Genomic DNA, 19,263 nt, shown 5'->3' with positions numbered 1-19,263 from the left:
CAGCTTGACCACTACTCTTCAACAGTGCAAAACTGGTTGATTAATCTGGGTTTATACTGCTTCATATTGCCAGAAAAAATAAAGCTAGATTTGATAAAAACTAATGTATCTGATAATAATTTAAAAGTTATAACAGGACACATTTTCCTGTATTATCTGATTGTCTGCCTGTTTCCCTACTCTTAGAAATACATCCTAAGACATGTGATAGCAATGGGAATTTCAGTTGCTGTATGTATCACTGAAGAGGTCACACAACTTGGTTTAGACTTGAGAGAAAAGAGTGGTCAGAAAGCAGTGCCAGATTCAAGAGATTATGAAGAACATATTTATAACAGTTATGTTTGACTGGCATAAACTGTATAATCGATCAATGCCCATGGGGAACACTCCCCTTTTCTGGCATGATTTATGTGTCATAATAAAAGTCATGAAGAAAGAAGTGAGACACAGAACTGTGAGTTTGAATGACCTCTGAATGCTCAGTTTGGCTCTGTCTACAACAGTATACAGTAAGTCATATATAAATTAGTATAACTTCTGGATTTCAATGAGTTCTGTGATGTCTACCCTCAGATATAAAGTGCACAGTTTGTGGCCTCTGCAGGGTAGCATGGAGGAGAGGAGAGGGAGCTGGGTATAAAATAGGACCACAGTACATGCTCATAAGCAAAAAAATTCAAGTTACTAAGATTTCAATGTCTTTAATAGTTTCATTAGTCCTGAGTACTGGTGCTAGAAAGAATAGAGAAAACATTCTCTATATAAACAGCATTGACTGAGAATTAATTTTGCAGATGTGTGAACTCTTTTCTGCAAAATGCTGTTTGATCAGTTTTGACCGCACCTTTCCTGTCTTCTAAAAAAAGCTGAAACTATAAACGAGGAATTGTGGTTAGAAACTAACAACACTTATTTGGTTGCATGGTTACAGGCTGTGAGCATATAATGTCTATTAGGGTAAATAGATTTACATTATTATCAGCTCTCAATGTTTTGTGAGGTTGTTTCTATGTACAGTTTCTAGAAACTGTTGTGTAGGTGAACAGAGACTTAAACTACAATTAGTGTTTTGCTGAACAACTGCTGAGTTTGATCAAAATAGAAAAAGAATGACTGAAATAGTGAAGTTCTATATGTTGGAAATGAGAATAATGTTTATATATTACTGTAATTTCATTGGGCCATTAATGGGATTTGGCTCTGAATTTCTGGGGGGGGAAAGGGAATGAAAGATGTCTTAAAATTGCAATTGCAGAACAAAAACAGTGCACAACTGCCCCTGAATATTCTTAGTATTTTGAACCTTGATAACAGGGCAGAGTTACCATATCTTTAGAGCATACCTGGCCTTTAGGTTAACCTGGTTTGGACATGCTTAGCATTCAGTATACATGATACAGCTGCTTCCCCTTACAACTATTTCACAATCTGAAAATAAAGTAAGTACCTGCAAAAAAATGGACACAAAGAGCAGTATCAGAAGTCTGGCATTTGAAATGCAGTGTAGGCTCAGGTATCTATACTAAATAGAATAAATTAAAATAAATTATATAGATATAGACCTATATGACCTGAACAATGTCCTCAAATTATTAATGAGCCTAAGTTTCCTGGAAAAAGTCCCTTGCAGGGACATGCAGCTTGGTAGTAAACATGATATCCTGTGAGAGGGACGGGGCTACTCAGCTTCAGCTCCCCATTGGATACATTGCAGGAATAAAAAGCAATGTGAAATTCAGAAAGTTTCCTGGAAACAGATGATATAGTAATCCTTCAAACAATATGCTGTTGATTTAGAAACAAAATGGAGCAGCAGCTGAAATGAAAGTGAGACAACAGGACATGATGTCTCAGGCACTGTTGTGTAAACCCTAATGGTATTTCCAGATTGTTCTTACCCTCATGGCAGTCACTGATAAGTTTGTTGGTTGCTCTCAGAAGGATGAATAGAAGCAGGCTTGGTGTGTGTAAGTATCGAACCTGCCTAGCAGAATTTTATGTCTACAGTGGCTTTGATTTATGAGAGTTCAAACTATACAAAGCTTCACTAGATCCCTAAAATTTTCTTGCTAGCAGGGAAAATGTTGATTTGTTATCCAGTTGTCATGAGGTGTACAGCCATACAGCTACTAGACTTGGGCTGAAGGCATGTATCTATTCAATCTGGCTGTAGAGAGACAGTAATAACATGGCACTGCTCTGGAGCTGTCCTCTCATTCTTACTAGCACAGTAAAAGGAGCATAAGACTTTTCTCAGACAGCCCTAAAAGGGCATTTTTGCAGCAGGCCATTATGATGTGCAAACTGGTATAACGCTCATTGACTCAAATAGAAATAGGCTGATTTATGCAGAGGGGGTCATTTGAAAAAGAAAATCTTCTTGTCGAAGTCTGAACTGCCGCAAAACTCTTGGGAAAAAATGCAAGCAGGCCAGTAGGAAAAAAAAAAGCCAAAACATTTTAAGATTAATACATTAATCTTAAAGTATCAATGTATATACAGCTAAAATGAGTAGTAAAAGATAGGCTAATGACAAAATGATGTATTAGATGGTGGAATTAAAACCAGGTGCTTGCTACATTAAGAACACTTGATAGTTCAACATCATCATCTATATATTTATCAGCATAGTGACTGAGATGGCATGCAATTTGCTTCTGAAAGTACTCTCCTGCAATCCTTGGGTCTTCAAAAGCCATTAAAGCAAATTAGCCACAAAAATCTAGACATCAAAAATAGGCTGCCAAATAGCTGGGCATGGATTCTCAAACCCATAGGTACAGTAAAACCAGATAAAAATCTTAATGTGTCCCTGCAGTTGGAATTCATGGCAAACATCAGGTCTGGCAATGGTTATATTATGATTGAAATCTATGCAAGAAATCTATACCTTTAATAGATATTACACATTAAGTTCAGTAAAAGTTAATGTTTGTTGTTGTTTTTTTTAATTGGCAAAATAATTTTGTTTGGTTGTTTTTTTTAAGGCAATCCAGCTGTTACTGGTACTCAGCAGAAACTGGATGTAGTTTAGAAAAGTTTGCTTAATCTAGCTCTGGTATATATAAGTATGCATGTCTGTAGAGTCTGCAGTATTAAAGACAGGAAAAACATTTGGTAGAGAGGAGTTATCTGAAAGAGAGGTTACAGACTGCATAATGTTGGTAAAGAAAGCTCACACTGTTTATGTCTGCACCATATGGCCCATGTGTTTATGAAGTAGTTCAATACTTATCTCATTCCTACCCAACATTCTCTTCCTCTTATTCTCATCTTCACTTCCTTGTTTATTTTTTCTGCTAACATAAACAGCATTGTCCATGGACAAGACATGCATGAGAACTGGAGTTTCATATGAAGTTGTAATTCCCCTTACTGTTTTTTCCCCCCTTTTTTTAAAATTATTTTTGCAATAGTCAGCATCTTAATTACTCAGAAGTGTATACAATCTTTAAACATGTGAACAGAAATTCCTCAAGCCCAGTTGGTAACTGAGTTCATCGGAGCTGAGGGAATGTTAAAAGGGAATAGGACCACTTGTGCCTAAAGAATCAATCCAGAAGAACAAAAAATGTTGTGGTAGATTATCAGTGGACTGGGTTAACACTGAGCAGTTGGATGTTAAATAGTCAACAGCGAAGTTCAGCAAAATCATCATCCAACTGAAGATGGACACTGGTTCAACCAAATCATGTTTGGTTTATTTGCTGATATTATCATTGTCTGATGATACCAGTAGCCAGCCAAAGGAATAATGAAATCCTGTTGTCGCCACATTACTGTCCTTGCCTAAGAACAGCTGATTATTATCTCTACCCTGTCTTATATCAGATAGTTAAGATATACAAGCAGGAACTGTTTCATATTTTCCTTGTGTAATCCCATGGGCTTCCACTGGCACTACTAATGCTGCTGAGAGAGGCAGTATTGGAAGTACCAGAAGGATGGAAATCTGTGCTTTCAAACCTATACATGCATACCTGTTTTCACCTTTGCATATACATTCTGGCATATATGAGAAGAGGTATCAGGCTGACAGATGAAAACACATTTAGCAGCATCAAACTGTTAAGGATTGAGGATGAGCTGGCAGAATGACCTGCTTGCAGAAAAGGCCATCAGCATCCTGGATTGTGCTAACTCGAGCACAGGCCGTAGATGGAAATGATTAGTCCCTTTTACTTTTGAGACCACATCTAGATATTTCATCCAGTTTTAGGCCTCCCAGTATAGAGAAATCATAAATAAGCAAGTTCAGTAGAGGACCACCAGGTTGGTGGGGGCTGGAGTGCCTCATCTGTGAGGAGAGACTAGGGAACCAAGGCTAGTTTAGCCTATTCAAAAGGTTTCAGGGGCGCCTAATAGCTGCCCTCCACTCTCAGAATGCTCAGTACCTACAAAGTATCAGGAAGATAGAGCCAGGTTCTACATGGTGCTGCATGGTGGGTTGACAAAAAACAGTGGCAATCTATAAAGGGTTTCTATCTAATAAAATTATTTTTTTTACCATGAGGACAGTCAAGCAGTCTCCATCCTTTGAGGTTTCCAAGGCCTGACTGGATATAATAAGGCTCTGAGTAACGCAGTCTGATCTCAAAGGTGAATCCATTTTGATTGAGAGTTTGGACTACAGACTTCCTCAGATCCCTTTAACCCAGAAGAATTCAGTGATTTTATGATTCTTTGATTCTACACGGATGAACACATTTCCTACACAGAACTCTAAATTAAGCCCTACTTAATCAACGGAAAAATGGGAGACTATTCTGCCATTACTTGTGTCCTGGCTGTGATTACAAAGGTAAGATGTTTCTCAGAGAAAATTTCTCTCTAAAACATCTAAAACATCTAAAACTGTATTTGTGTACTTCTTGCATCACTAAACAGGTAAGAGTGATGTTAAGTGCTTAGGGTTGCTCAATGAATCTGTGGGAGAGGGAGTTAGCTCAGATCTCTTTGGCCCCACTTTATTTTGAATTTAGTTGTGAAGACATGGTCCTCACAGGTTTTCAATTCTCTTATTCTATAATATATACACTTGTGCTCAAAATACCCCAGTGAAAATAATAATCTGTAACTAAATCTGTTGTTTTAATAGAAAAGGCTTTAATTCCTTTAAAAAAAATACATAAACTGATTCAGCAATAACTTCAAATAATGTTCTATTTAATAGCAGAACTTACTTGTGCCAGTCATTTATATATCCTCATCTGTGATAGCCATATCATCAAAAACTTGCTTTCAATTTATTTTAGCTCAAAGTGAGAATCACATTTATTTATGGTTAGTCATTATAATAGTATATGCACTCCAAACAGGACTGTTTCTCATTCATTGTAGGTGCAAACATGTATAGAAGACTTCTGCCTGTGGAGGACTTTCATGATTATCTACCTGGCTGGTTATTAGAGACATATGACATCCATATTTCAACTAAGCCAAGCCTTTAAATTCATCAGCCTGCTTTCCTTAGAGGTGTCTCTGCATGGAGGTCTTTGGGTTCATATATGCTAACCTCTGTCTAGTTTTAAAACCCATTGAAAGCCGTATGTTAAAAATGCAACAAAGCAGAAGTGAGATTGTTCCTTGTTTGTTAACTTCTGTGATGTGAACCACCTGTCTCTTCCCCACATCTCCAGCAATACTCTAAGTCTCACAATTTACCCATTCTGCTATGGAATTAGTTTCCTCCTTCAGCTATCCTCATGTCAGTGCCTGATTACCTAACAACTACTCCTGTGCATTTTACTTCCACCAGGGAAATAGCAGATAGCACAGATAGCATTTTGACCATTTCTATTCTGCCTGGAATCTGTAAAACCTCCTCCTCCCAGTTGGCCTGCTGAGATAAGAAACCATAGTCTGTCATTGTTTCTTCTTCTTCTTCTTCTCTTTACGTTCCCATAGCATCTTTTATTCTATTGTCTTGTCCATTGCCGCAGAATGAGTTTTCTTCTATTTGCCTCATTTGCCTTCTATTTGCAAACTTCTATTCTTTTAAAACCTATCATAGAAACACTGAGCTCAGAATAATCTAATTACCTTATCAAGTGTCCCATGCTGAGCCCCATGCTACTCTACTGAGGTGACTACTGTCAACTAAAATAGGTAGTAGGTTAATGCTGGCTTAAACACAAGTTTTTACAGTGCAATAGAGGTGCTCTGCTAATATATGTTATGTCATTTAACTTCCAAAATGCTTGATGTGATCATTCTTTTCTTTTTCACTTTGAAGAATGGCTGCTACCCAAACTGAGGAGAACTGTGATAATAATTACTTTTGTTACAGCACTTTATGGCTTCTTAGAAATTTACAAAGTCATTATGGAGAGCTATGCTAAAGAATTGCACCACATACCTTGGTTTAAGTGCAAAATAAGTTCAAATTTACAATTTCATATACAAACGGGTTGATTAGATTGACCAGTCATGCAACAAGGGTTTAGGCAAAATAAAGCTTGCTATTTAGAAGTACTTTTTTTTGTGCATACAGACCTTTTCATGACAGGAGTGATATTGTTGTCTTGATTTTGTAATTGAAGACCTCAACTTGAAATTCACTTTAATTAAACATAATATGTAACAGAATCATACTTTATTTAAAGACCAAGAAAAGTAAGAAATTATTAGAATGATCCTGGAGATGACTTTGATGACCTGGGTGGAGGGAGAGGGGAGGGATGGAGAAGAGGGGGAGGGGTCTTTGTTTATATGGAATTATAGGCATTGGAGATGACCCCCCATTGTGACAGTATAGCTAAAAATTCTGGTGTGGCTCTTAATAGTAGAAATAGACCCTATTGCCATGGAGGCTCTATCACCTTGGTGCTCCTGCAAGCAACTTCCACTGGAATAATGTATCCATTTCATGAATCCAGAAGTCAAGAGAAGTATTGGAAGCTGAGGACAAGTGAAAGGAACAGTTGTTGGGAGGATGATAAATGTGTTAGCAAGTAAGTTTTCAGCAGACACCTTGTCTGCATTTGAAGTAAAACATGTTCAGTTCTGAGTTAATGACCGTGTCAGCTTTGGGGTTTGGTTTTTCTTGTGTGTGTGTGGTTTTTGTTTTGTTTTGTTTTTCAGAAAATATAATTAGATATCAGAATTATTTACCAAGGTGGATTCTTCATCACTAAAGCTTTAATAGAAAATAGTTTTTGTGATTGTTCATTTGTTTTTGGTTTTGTTTTTAAACATGCTGTAATTAAAAGAGGAACAATTTGGGGAAACTTCTGTAGCCTAGCAGGGATCAGAAATATCATTACCCTTGTCGGACTGCTAGACAATTCTTAGCCTGCATAACTTTTTATTATATTAAGGAGAAATGTGAGAGTAGAGAGGGATGCTAATCCTGTTCCTACTCAGCTCACAGGGGTGATAGAATTGAAGAATAAAAAGAGACATGAGCCACTAATTTCTATTGCTACAAAAGCAATGGCAAGTATTAATATTTCATCATGGGTCTGAGTGACATTGCATGTATTTTTCTCAGAAGGAAAATTCTTGAAAACCAATGACTGGAATTTTCAACTTTTCTTAAAACAGAAAAACCAATATCTTCCTAACCTTCTCCTTTCAAAGCAACACTTGAAAACAATGCACTGTTTCACCCTGAAGGCTCAGAAAGTGATAGATAAAAGTATGCACATACATAATTAAAAAAAAAGTTGGATTTTTTTTCAAGAGAAGCAATTCATAAATTTTACATGCTTGAGGTTGGTAGTGCTGTCACTAACACACTTTATTAATACATTGATCTGGATACTCCAGACATGTGCTTCCTCATCTGTAGAGAATGCAGAAAAGAGCAGATGCCATCCAGATCAGATCACATGAGCAGGACGTTGCTGTGGCTCAACAAGGTAATCTTTAATGCTGAAATCACTTCAGATTCCTGGTAGGGGGAGGTTTTGGGAGGGTTTTTTGGTTTGTTTTTTTTTTTAAGCCTGTGAAAATCATTCATTTGTGAATTACAGTAAAAGGCTTCAAAAAAGTTTCTAAATCATTTTGGGGCTACAAACAGCCAACAACAGTAGGAGACAAAGGACGGGTTCTGACAGAAGGGATCGGCTCCTTCCAGCACTGCCTGCTGCCTGACACTGCCTTCTGTCCTTAATGGTGTCAGCTTCACCAGGGCTTGCAATAAAATCTTACATGACACCACTCATTAATTCTGACTGGCTCCAAAAGTTTTCATTGACTGTTTGCTTCTTATGCTCCAACCTGGACTCATAAACTAAGGCAATGGCTTCCTAAGGCTGTTTAGCAATTTAACAAGGAGACAGTTCTTAGGAAGGCAGGCTCCTCTGATGAGTTAGGGACCTATGAGGTGTATGTGTCCTTAATTTATAGCCAAGATAAACCAACAATGAGACCTGAACCACAAGTACTTTATATGGTCTTTTGCTATTATTCTTAGAGAAGATATTCCATATCTTAACTCACTGAGGTGACAATGCACTGAGTTTTAATGCTGTGTAACTCATAATGATAATTTCATATGTTGCTGCTTCTTTTTAATTTCTCTATGTTATCTTTGGATATTAAATATGTAATTCAAAAAATTAAAGACATTTCAAAGATTTCATTTTTAGGAAGGGATAGCAATTTAATTAAATTTTACTTTTCTGACTTATTAATTTCCAAATACTTTTCTGAATGTTTTGGAGTTACCTGCATGCTTGTTTTGTTTGAGCTGACATTTTTAATTCCTGTCCATTGTGGGTAGGCTCTGTCTTGATATATTCTATTCAGAGATGTATGTAGTTGTATGGTCAGAGCTAGAAAAGCCTGAACAATATATTTTGTACTATTACTTTAATATAGGTGTATATTATATCTAAAAACAAACAAATAAATAGTCATTAGTTAGTAAGTGCAAACTAGTTTATACTCCATCTGGAAATGTGTGATTTTTAAAAAGCAGTCCAACTAGAAGATAGCTTGGGACCTGGAAATTGGTAATATGAACATGAGTTAGTCAAAGTGAGTAAATCAACTTCTGTGCAAGGTGTAATACAATATTTTTAAAAGATGTTAAATCTCAAAGCAGATCCTGAGTCAGCCAAGCTTGTGAAAAAGCTGGGAGGAGGGAAGCAGTGGACTTACACAGAGCAGTAATTATACTATATTCCATCTTGCTTAAAGGTCAGGTCCCTGGCCTCATGTCCTGCTGCCCCAAGGTTTTCAAGGAGTGTAAGACAATGAAGAATCTGCTTTTAGTACAATCTAATCCCTGTTGTTACAGACTCCTACCCCCTTTCCCTTACAGCCACAAAGTGCTAAATAAGGAATAGACAGCTTTTACAGCACTCATATCCATGATTCTGCCTAAAAGAATTGGAGATTTGGATTATGAGGAAATCTGAGCCCTGGCCTTATGGATTCATCCTATTTTGGGCTGCTGAAGTGGTCCTCATGAATCTGCTGTAGCCTTGGGCAGCCAGAGAAATGTTATTCCCAAGGTGATCCCAGACTGAGGAAGAACAAAAAGGAGATTTAAGAGCCTGTTCTTGTGTAAATCACTTTCACAAACAGCTCAAAGTTCTTCAGGAATGTAGAAAAAGCTGAATTGCATCCCCTGGAAGCATTCAAACTGGGAAAGTTCTTCCATGTAAAGGCAAGATGCCAGAGGAAAACTTTGAAGTCGATGCACCTCTTTGTTTTAATGCAAGGAGTATTATAAAGTATCCGTTTTGCCAGTGTCTGCTTTTGCCTGGAAATGGTGCCACTAACATTTCTGTCCCTAATACTTTTGTGATTGCAGCCACAGCAGACCAGCACACTCTGATGCTTCTTTTTCAGCAACACCTGCAGACCTGGTTTTCTATGACCTTAATACCCGTTTGTTGTCCCTGGCTCTAGTACTGTGGACAACTTACTGCTTTACCTGTATGTAAAGAATACCTGTATGTAAAGAATACCTGTACGTAAAGAACCTGTAAGAACTTGCCCCAACTATAGTGCCACCGAATATATTCACATTCTTAAAGTAATTCTAGACCAGTTGAGAAAGTAGTTAACATCCCTCTAGTATGCCATATTCCATTGCTGCTGCTTTTCCAGCCTTTTCCTCATGAGGTTTTTAATATTATGGAAGCAGAAATTGAATGCTTTTGGTACAAACTGACCTCAATATTACCTAGACTAATGTTGCTTCATTCCTTCTGTTTCTATGGTTTTCTCCATATAATTGAAATTAAGAATCTGTGCTTATTATTGCTGACAAACAAAGATCACCTCTTCCTCTATTCATCTTGCAAAGGTTAGCCAAATGACTTCATGAGAGAGAGAATTAAGGTAACTGCGTGGGAAGAATTGGTTCAGAGTTAGAAATCTCAGTATCCTGGAGACAAAAAGGATTCCTCATATTCTATACTGCATATGATTCTTGTTTTAAGATCTCTTCCAAGGCAGGATCTCACTTCATCACACATAGTGTTCCCAGAAATATATGATTGAACTGCCCATGTAATTGTACTCTGGCCACAGAAAATATGTTAAATGACTGTGAGAAGCCTTTCTTTAACCTTGTATGTTAACATGGCATAAAGACAGATTTTAATGTAGAAGACACTTGAGCTTCTATCCAGAAATGCCAAATCTTTATTTTGAAATATGTATTTCTTTCCTATACTAGAGTCTTAAGTGCTGGATTTGGAATTCATACTGGCAGAATTGTTTGTAAATGTGTGTATGTGCATATTAAGATATTCACATGCTTCCGAGTAGTGGTGGAATTATAAACCTTGATACAAAGAAGGCTAAAAAAGGATTTCAATGTATCTAAGTAACTACTGAAATGTTAAACTCAGAGTTCAAATTTTCCAATACTGGCCTAGTTTTTAAAATTAAGTTATTTGTGACAGCATTGGTCAGTCATTTATATGGAACTAAAGTACTAAGAACAAACAAAACTCTAAAATTGGAATAATGATGCTGTTTGTAATTTCAAGGTAACTCTTTTCAGTTCCTGAAATAGATCTATTTTGTTTGAGACTAGATCTTCATCACTTTATGGAAAACTAACATCTGTAGAATTTTTCAGTGTGGATATCAAAACACTGAGGTATATGAAAGTATCAGGGTCTGCTTGATTACAACAGGTGCCCAGAAAATTATTGCAAATAAGACTGTATAACAATTTTGCTTATGCTGCACTGCATTTTGTAGTAACAACAAGGATTTCTAAAGCATGCTATTTATGTTCTGCTTTTTTACAGACTTTTTGGTAAGATTTTGTATTGATTCTAGTCTGTCAGTTGGATTTAAATCACTTTATCCTTCTACCTTTGTTAGAAAGTATATCCACTTTCACGAAGAGGTAAAGCTATATCTGGACTGAAATATTTGCAGAACACTTGAGGGAATTAATTATCGCACCACACTGAACTTGACTGACTGAGGTGAAGTAAATGGAAAACTCCCACATCTGGAAAGTTTAAAGAAGCAGAAATTTAAATGCTTGGGTTTATTTGCATTTGACCCATGCTTAGAATTTGCCACTGTAATTGAACATGTGATAGCCATGAAGTGTGCTAGCTGACTTCTGTGTGCTGGTGCTATAATAAGCACTGTTCTGTTTCATGGCCAAATTCTCTTCATCAACAGAACATTTTAAAAGTTTCAACTGAAAAATTGCAGCAGCTTTCATGTTGGAAAAATTTTAGTAAGATGCTGGTTTTAGACAGCTTCATATTTCCTGGCAAGCAAGTAAAGCAGGTTGAAAAATTTTCCTCTTGGAAAATGTGGCTTTGCTGAAATAAGAACTTTCTGTGAGAAAATGTCAAATTCAATGCATATTTTTTTATATTACAATTTGGGTAATCAAAACAAAGCCCTCCATGTTTCAAAGTGACAGTTTGAAACAAAGATACTTTTCTGCTCCAAGTAATTGCTTGAATTAAAAACAAACAAACAAAACAAGTCAAGTTGCTCAGGAACTTTTATTCCAGTCAGAGGTGTGGTAGCTTTTCACTTTGACATTTTCATTTTGAGACTTCTTATAGTTTTTCATCCTAGTTTTTTTTTTTTTTATATTCCAATATTTTATCCTGTTTTGAAGTAGAAACTAATTTCCTATGAAACAAAATTTTGTTTCTCAACCAGTTCTGCAAGAGACCAATCAGTGTAAGGTTTTCTATAGGAATAAGGGAGGAATACTTCATAAACATATGAATGTCAGCTGCAGTTACCTGACTGATCTCCCAAGCTGTTTTGAAATAGCTCAGGAAAAAACAATGATGTTATCAGATGTGATGTACCTCAGAGTTTGTGCTCCTCAGACTACCTTTACAAGCAACACCACACATGGGGAGTTGTTTTAGATTTTCCTTTGTCTGGGTTACATAGACAAGTTCTTCAGAAAATATCTGATTTTGAATCACTTCAGAAACCTTCCTCAGGTCTGTCACTGATGTCTGTGAGAACTGGGGACAATCTTATGAGAAGTATGTAAAGCCCTCACCAACTTCTTTTGTTGACCACAAACTAATACATCCTGCATGATTGGTGCCCATTAGTCTGACTTCCTTTTCTTGTTTTGTGAAATTGTTAGCATGTAGTCAAGGATCTAACAATCTGAAAAATCGTACCTGAGGAATGACATCTCTCTTGATTTCCACTTTGCCGAGGAAATAACTTTTGTTCACTACAAGCCCATCACAACTACCCTCTGTCATCTATTATAAGCAATGACCTACTCAACAAAAACTTGTAAACCATACCTGAAGAACATTGCAGATGGCTAGTTGAATTAGTGTTACAGCTAGAGATGATCAAGGATTCTATAGGAAATAAAGGATTCTCTAAACATGGATTTTACTTGTCATGATCACTGCCATCTAGATTTCACTATCTCGCTTTCAGAAATGTGGGATTATTTTTCACTTGTATTTTAGTCTCTGACGTTCTGAATATCTATATATGCTGAAAAGTATTTCTCTAAAAATAATACATCAATCTCACATATTTTGGGAAGATTAATCAGCAAAACTTGTGAATTCAACTAATTATGTCATAGTTTATGATTTTGGCTTTAGGTACTGGTGTAGAAGATCAGCACCATTTTCTCTAGGAAATAACATCTAACAAATATATTTTCCAGTGCAGAAGTGGTGCTAGAAGCAGTATCAATAAGCCTGGAATTCACCCAGTGATGTGGAGTGCTGGATATTATTGGAGAAGAAAATAAATCTGTGTTTGTTTCTGAAGGTCAAACAGTTAAAAAGATGTATAATGCTATAAACAGCTTGTTTCAGAACAAGAATTTTCTTTGCAGAAGATATGTGGTATTTTCCTCATTCCTTCCTGATTCATTCTGAGGGTAGACTTTACTGCATCATGTAAAAAAGGTGTTATTAGGCATAAATAACAAGGGATTGCTTCCTTAATAATATAATAAAAATACACAGTTTGATTAGCCAATCTGTGTTTCACAGAATGAATCAGAAAACGAGATGATTCCTTGCAGATAGAACATGCTCTTAAGAAAGGATTTTTGGAACAGCGTGTGGAACTAAGATTAAATGTCTTATACACACATACATGCCCATGCGCCTTGGATATATCCCAAGATTTAGGATGTAATCACTGGAAGAGATTCAGCTCTCCTGAAGTGTTATAAATGGAAGTAGATAAATGTCCTGATGGCCAAGGGAAGGTAGCCTTGCATAAGCTTTACAGCACTGTGGCAATCAGTGCATGGTTAGGCAGTAATTAGCATAGCTGGCTCTCAGTGATAGCATTTATACCTGGACCCAACTCTCCACAGAGTCCATGGATGTCTTGTTTCAGTTCCATCAGGGCTGATGACAGTCTTGTGTGTTCAAATTGTTGTCTCAGACTGGGATGGTCAAGAGACTTCTTGAGCAGAGGTGTTTCAGAAAACTGAATCTGCAGAAAGCAAGATGTAGAAGCTTTTTATGAGACCTTATTCTTAAATCATATATCTGCTATGATTCTGTGAGGATTTTTATGCTACTTCTGGCATAAGAAAATGCTCAGTTTCTTATAAAATTGGAATGTTTGTATCTGCTTTGATTCATTAGCATTGCATGGGGAGGGAAGGAAGCCGAAACTCAGGTTTTGCTCTGCTTGGATGTTCTCATGGTTTCCAAGAGATGCCAAAGTTCAAAGCGGAAAAGTTATCTAATTTTGTGTTTTTCTGTAAATCTTAGAAAGAAACTGTCTGTATGGAGTAAACCTAATCTATCAATAGGAGCCCTAAGAAAGTACATGGATGACATGTCTTTTTCTGTCACAGGGGTGACACTATTAAGCAAGCAGTTAAACACATTTGGGGAAAAAAATCCAGTTCCCTGCCATAATGCAGTAGGATATTATCCAATTAAAAATGATCTGATAAAAACACTTCTTAACATTTGTCACATTTTTTGCCTGTTTGTGATACAGCCAAAGAATTTCTATCATTTTGTGAATGCAACCAAGATATAACTAACTGTTGCCATACCAATAACTAGGAAGAAAAAGAACCTCCTCCACATGTCCTACCCACACAGATCTGATGGGCACAGTTTGTGAAATGCCTTGGGAATAAAATGGTGTGGCGACTGATGGCATGCACATGGCTGCTGCTGTGGGATCTGGTCTGGGACTCAGAGGCTGTGTGTGTGTATGCGTGTGTGAATTACTGAGGCATTGTATCTGCTCACAAACACAGCTCCCATTTAACTCACTTGCTACTTCTTTTCCTCAGTCTGTCAAATTCTGCTAGAGGAGCTGTGGATCTGAATCTGGCTGTAGATGTCTAACAGTACAACTTGAATAATCCCCACAGCAGAATAGTGAGATTATTCTTATTTTCCTTTGTTCCATCTTGAGGGCAGTTTTGCCTGGGTAACATCTTGAGGTGTTTGATGTTTATGTGTTCAGTGATACCCTTTTACTGACACTAGATATTCTGACATTCATATGTAAAGTGAGGAAGTCTTTTTATAATGCAACTTATATTTTCACTTTTAATATGTCCACTAATTTTCCTTTTAAAGCAACATTTCTTTTTCCTGTCCTTCTCCCTGTCTTCTTGGCTGTTAGATTGTGAGTGTCTTGGAATAGCATTCAACTATTTCTGGATGATGGCAGTGGGCTTAGCACATCATGAAAACTAATACACATATATTTTAACAAGGATAAGGTTCTGAAGAAGTGTCTGAGCTACTTATTTCTCACTTATGTTATAAAACATAAAATAAAACAAAAAGCAAATCTCTGTAGTCCAAGAAAAACACTCAGTAGAAAAGAGAAGGAAGAATATGTAGTTCCTTAATCATTAGACTCTCAAAGATATTAAATTTACTACTCAGTTACCGTTGTCTTGTAATGCTAATGTTGTGATATGACTTTCTGTTATGAACAAATACAGACATTGAATCCTCAACACTGAAAAACTTAAGCCAGTTCAAGTCAAAATAAATTTTGTATGATAAGGGAGGATTTCTGCGAAATGAAAGGAAATCCCATCCTGCTTCATTTTCATATCAGTCAAAAAAATTAATATAAAATGAATCATTTGGCTATGGGCTATTTAAGACTTTTAACCCTTTCTTTCCCATTTTAATCTACTATGAAATTCTTCTATTTTGAAAACATAGAAAACAAAGAAATTTTATGACCCTTCCATAAGAAAAAATTTAAAAATATTTTGTCTTTTAAAGAGTTCTATTGACTTTTTAGCTAACATTTTTCATCAGGTTCTACTCACACTCGTAGATAGCTTCTGCAATATGTGCCCCTTCTCTCCACTGAAAATGCCATTAAAGATGTATTAAAAATGCCATTAAAAAGTAACTGATGACTGGTCATCAATAGCACAGTTACCTCCATTTTAACAATGGAGTCATACTTTTATGTACACTTAACTGTGTGCAAGGTTTTAAAAATCATGTTCCAATGTAATATGTGTGGTCATTTTAAATGTCTAATGCACTCTATATTGAATTCAAGCTTTCAGCACTCACAAATATGTGATCTCACATTTATGCAGGACTTTTTTTATATATGTTTGCTAATAAATATATCTTCTAAGATATTTGATGGGAAAAAAGTTTAGGATAGGTCTACCTCTCTGGGCAACATGTTGAAGTGTTTCACTTCCCTCATAAAATTTCTTCCTGACATCTAGTCTGCATCAACCCTCCTTTAGTTTAAAACCATTATTCCTTGTCCTATTGCTACAGGCCCTACTAAAATGTCTGCACCCATCCTTCTTATGTGCCCCCTTTAAGTACTGACAGGCTGCAATGAGGTCTCTAGAATCTCCTCATCTCCAGACTGAGCAACCCAAACTCTATCAGACTTTACTCATAGGAGAGGTGCTCCATCCCTCTGATAATTTTTGTGAATCCAGCAGGTCCACTGCTCTCCAGTGCTTAGCACCCCAGAGCCTGTTGAAATAGTCCAGGTGGGGTCCCAGAAGAGCTGAATAGAGGGGCAAAATCATCTTCCTCAACCTGCTGGCCATGGCCCTTTTGATGCAGCCAGAGTATGGAAGCAATCTTCTAATCTGACTAGGCATCATAGGATTCATCTACTTAGATCTGCAGTGGCTCCAAAAATTCACAATGAAAACACTGCTCAGGGCATTTATGTCAGATTTGATAGAACTTCTGCTAAAATATCCATTCACATAGGTCAGAAGTTTTAATGGTGAATCTATCAGACATTTTTTCTGAGGTCATGAACTGTGAAGAATTTTTTCCTTCTGGCTGTCAGTAGGTCTGCTCTTGTGGAAAATAAAAGGAGTATTTAGCTAAGGATACAGCTTCCCTCCGGGACATACACGCTACTTCTGATTTCAGTGGGGCTTATGAAGTTCACCTGAGGATTAAATGAGTCTTCTGAGAATTACTTGTAAGGATTTTTAGGTTAACTTTAACTGTTCCAGTAAAAAGTTCAGATAGAGAACCTTTTATAGTAACAGACCAAGCAACAGAAAGGCATCAGTCTCTTTTGTCACCTGGTATAGCAGTCACAGATACACACATGACAACTCTCTGCTGAGGTTAAAGGGGAAAAAATACTAAGCATAATTTCTCTGTCTCCTTAATTCTGTGATTGTGAGAAGGTTGGCTTTTGTTTTCCATAAGAAATTTCAGCTCCAGTCAAGCCAGCATCTTGCATCTTTACATGACCTTCTAAGTTACACAGGCATTGATAGCAGGGGCCAAGAGATAAGGGCAAACCTGTCCCACACCATACCAGAGTGAATTGGGATCACTGGGCGCACAACTTGTCCTGCTATTTCCTACATCACAGATGAGTATGAAACATTTGTATGCCTGTCCTAATGGTGCACACAATTGTGTAGGTTAGAATATATTTTAATATTAACCTAACTTTGCACAGTTAATAAAAAAATTAATATATTTCCAGATATGATAACAGGATTTTATTGCCAATACACAAGTATTTCCCTTCAAGAAGTTAACTTCATAGTAGGTTCAGAATTTTGCAAATGATGCCTCAAATTCTGGTGTTGCTGCTGTAATTTCATTTTTACATATACTCCTTCATACTGACTTCCTATTTACTTAATAGAATGGTACTTAGCTTTTGGAACTTTACAGGTTTTGGCACACTAAAATAAACCAACCTGTTTTATTAAATTCATGATTGAAGGAAATCACTCTAAGCCTAATAAGATTTATGTGTTTCCATTCAGTGTCAGCAGGGAGTCAGATTAAATCAAGGCTGAAGGTCTCAACTGCATTCAAACCCTTGATCAAGCTACTAATGCTTTAGTTTGAAAAGTATGACAAAATTATTAGATGATTTAAATAGCCCTGTGCTTTTTGAGATGGCTGATATCATGAAAGAAATTATTTTTGCAGCAAAAGTATGTATTTCTTATAATCACATTAATAAAATGTGGTGTCATGGCTTTACTCCAGCTGGAAACTAAGTACTGCACAGCTATTTGCTCACTCCCTTTCCTCACGGTTGGGTGGGGAGGAGAATTGGGAAAATCTGTGAGTTAATAGCTTCAAATTACTATAAAATAGTATATAATTATAAATAATACTATTACTAATAATAATGATAATAACAACAAAAATTATACCAGTAAAACTAATAATGAAAAGATAGAAAATGAGAGGAATAAAACCCAAGAAAAACAAATGATGCACAGTACAATTTGTCACTGCCTGCTGACAGATACCCAGCCAGTCCCTGAGCAGTGATCAGCCCCTCCTGCCAGCTTCCTGCAGTTTATATGCTGAGTATGATGTTCTCTGGTAGTTCAGGCCAGCTGTCCTGACCCTGCTCCCTCCTGGCACCTTATGCACCTGCTCACCGTCAGGGCACGGGAAATGGAAAAGTCCTTGACTTAGGGTGAGCACTCCTGGGCAACAACTAAAACATTGGTGTGTCACCAACATGAGATTTGTCAGGTTTTTCAATGAGGTGGTCTAATGGAAAGAACAATTTATTTTGCTTCATATGTTTACCTGTTATACAGGTTATCTATTACTAAAAACAGAACGCCTGATGCTTACACTAAGTTGTCCTCAAAGCATTTTACAGAAGAGGTCTGCGTGATAGTCCTTTTCTATAAATATGGAATGTAATATCTTTAATGTTGCAGTTATTAAATGATATGCTGAGATTTCAACATCTGTGCTGATCTAGTGTGACTAATGAATAGTCACCCACCTTCTGAGGTCTTATTCCACAAATAAAGTCTAAGTACGACTAAAAGGAAAGTGCCATTTAACCAACACTGAGCATTTGGAAGAATTTTCTTGTACCATTTGAAGATTAGATAGCATGAATTGGTGTGCTTTCATGAGGAATGGTTCAAAAGCTGCCTGTGAAGGTCTACAAACTGACCCATTCCCTTTTCCTTCCGAGGTGAGACCAGCAGTGCACCAATGCTTCAGTACCTGCTGCGTATGAGACCTATAGTCGAGGGTGGATGTCAGCTGGATGTTGGATTTAGAAATATGTCATCTACAATTTTATTGGAATTAAATGTACCTTCATTTTACTGCTATGTATGCAAATCAGACATGGATTCTGGGCCACTAAGAGCCTACTGAAGGAATCTAAGGAAATGGAGCGAAATTTTAAGAATCTTATTTTCATGACTTTGTGTGATGACTGAATTGAAATTAGTCAATCAAACCATATTTCTATATACATAAAGCACACACTTTGAAAGCCAAAATTATTAATATACCTTTTGCCTCAATGTCTGCAAACTAAAGACAGTCAGTCTGGGAGCTAAAATCTGTAGATAAT

This window comes from Pseudopodoces humilis, chromosome 5 (assembly GCF_049639895.1).
Source record: "Pseudopodoces humilis isolate 2021_Gansu_Grassland_sample_001 chromosome 5, ASM4963989v1, whole genome shotgun sequence".
Taxonomy (NCBI): Eukaryota; Metazoa; Chordata; class Aves; order Passeriformes; family Paridae; genus Pseudopodoces; species Pseudopodoces humilis.
Note: the sequence above shows the minus strand (reverse complement) of the source record.